Raw genomic sequence first — 2561 nt, 5'->3', positions numbered from 1 at the left:
GGGGACTAAAACTATTCTGCTGCTGTGGAGGTGTTGGTTCCTGCGAGATGATTGCATCCATAGTACGGGAAAGGAGTTGATCAGTAGATCGGCACAATTTCTGCAGCAATATGAGGAGGAACTGATCAGCTACAACAGGAAGTTTTTTCAGGACCAAAGGATAAACAAGGCAGGGAGCATACAGTTCTTGTTTCGGCCGAGCAAGAACGACCTGTCTCTGACGCTGGTGTACAGATGTTACAGGACAAGGAACCTGATTCGGGTGTTGCAAAGAAGTGGTACCCCCCCAGACAGCGAAACTGTCAAACTGAATACTGATTCTTCTTTCGTTGCCGACAACGGGATTTCTCATGTGGGCGCAGTGGCTCGCGATCACGGGGGAATCGTTCTCCACTCGCTGTCCAAAGAAATTGATCGCTGCTCTTCTGTGGAGGAAGCCGAGGCTCGTGCTCTGCTCTATGGACTGCAGAAATTGGCGACGCTGTACAGAGGACCTGTCATCGCTGAGACTGACTGTTTATTCCTGGTGAAGGAATTACAACCTGATTCAGATAATCGATCAGCCTGTTTCTCAGTGCTACACGACATCAAGAAGGAGCTGCAGAATTTCCAAGGATCTCAGGTCATATATGCTAACCGTAAACAGAACAATTTGGCGGATTGCCTCGCGGCCAGAGCTAGGAGAATGGGCGACATGCAATGGGTGGCGACTGTCCCGGATGACCTGAAAGCAGTGCTAGCAGCCGACTGTATGTTGGCTCAAGAGTAATGTAATTTTGCTCTTTTCCCTCAAAAAAAAAAATAGTTCTATTGTCCTAATAGTGCACAACTAAATTAAGATGGCCTAGTGGTGAATGGCAACAACCATCGACGTACATGTCTGGAGTTCGTGTCTCCCTTGTCACAAATTAATAAATTTTGCCCCTTTTTTCTTTTGCGTTTGCTGGGCCATAGAAGTACACGTCTAAATTCACTTTTTAAAAATTTGTTCACAGTTCAAAAAACTTGTTCAGGTTTTTGAAATTTGTTCACCGCCTACTCGCAAATTAATAAATTTTGCTCTTTTTTCTTTTGCGTTTGCTGAGCCATCGATCGTACATGTCTAATTTCGTTAAAAAAATCGTTCACGCTTTAAAAATGAATATTCATATTTGTTTTGACGATTTCCAAACATCGGTCGCATTTTAAAGAAATTTTATTCACAGCTTTCCCAAGAAATGTTGAAAACCAACTGATTGGCCGCTTTTTTGGTTTGTACTTTTAAATATAGTGCTGCATATAAGGCGTACTTAGTTTGTAGAATAATGCATGGTCGGTTGGGAGTTAGCTCCTTTTTTGATTCGTTAGGCGCCTGCGAATTGGGCCGGCCCATTTGCGCGTGACCTTCAGCATAGCTTTTCCCCAACAATCAATCCCGGCCCGTTGTCTCAAAAAATAAAAAATTCCGGTCATCCTTTGCAATCTCGGTTCGGCAAACGACCCGAGGGTTCGATTTAGAGAGATTGCATAGTTTAGGGTGCAAACAACAGAGATTTGAACTTGTGGGTTTGAATCGCCAAACCTCTACGAGTTCAGGGTTTAAAATGAATTTTTCCGGTTTCTTCCTACGATCTAGTAATGGGATGGGATTAACCGCTGCCATCGCACGAACTCTCTCTGTCCCTCTTTCGACGCCTCCACCGGCCCGCCCCTATCACCCTCCCGGTGCCTCTCCTGCAGAGATAATTGCATCTATAGTCCTTGTAGTTGCAGGCGACGTTCAACTTGGTCCTGGAACTTGCGTATTGCTTCAATACGGTCCTGGTACATGAAAATACGTGATCAATATGGTCCCTAAGGTTGAAACAGCAGTCCTCACTCTACATGTTATGTACGTATCTCGTATTTCTATAGCTGATGGGCCCATTTGTATGTGGGCCGAGAAATAAAAAGAAAAACAGGCGGAGTGGGGGTTCGAACCAGCAATCTCTGGCCCATAACTGCGCGAGCTATCCACCAGGCCACGTCTGTGGTGTATATAAAATTGGGATGCAATCCTTATTATATGGATATCATTGTCTTTTAAAAATTTCGTGACTTTATAAAATGTCATGAGTTTTTTTAAAAAATCGTTCATCGATTCAAATAATGTTCATGATTAAAAAATAAAAGTTCGCTTCTACAAAAAACGTTCATATTTTTTTCAAAATATTCAAAACAATGTTTGGGAATAAAAAAAGAGAAGATTTCCAATTTTCTTAAAAAACTGTTTACTGATTCAAAAAACATATTTATGAATAAAAAAATATTTCTCACAAACAAAAAAATGTTTCCGAATTTCAAGACTTATACCCGAATTTCAAGAAATGTTCGCCTGTGCAAAAATAAAACTTGCTGACGACTTCCAAAAAATATTTACGCAATTTCAAAAAATGTTCTTGAATTCTACAAAGATACACGAATTTGTAAAAAAATTCATGAATTTAGAAAATGTTCTCAACTTCAAAATTATGATGAACATTTTTTCAGTTTGGTGAACAAATTTTGAATTCGAGAAATGTTTATTGATTTGAAAATATGTT

Source organism: Triticum aestivum, chromosome 3B (genome assembly GCF_018294505.1).
Source record: "Triticum aestivum cultivar Chinese Spring chromosome 3B, IWGSC CS RefSeq v2.1, whole genome shotgun sequence".
Classification (NCBI taxonomy): domain Eukaryota; kingdom Viridiplantae; phylum Streptophyta; class Magnoliopsida; order Poales; family Poaceae; genus Triticum; species Triticum aestivum.
The sequence above is the reverse complement of the archived record's forward strand: the minus strand, read 5'-3'. Positions refer to the sequence as shown.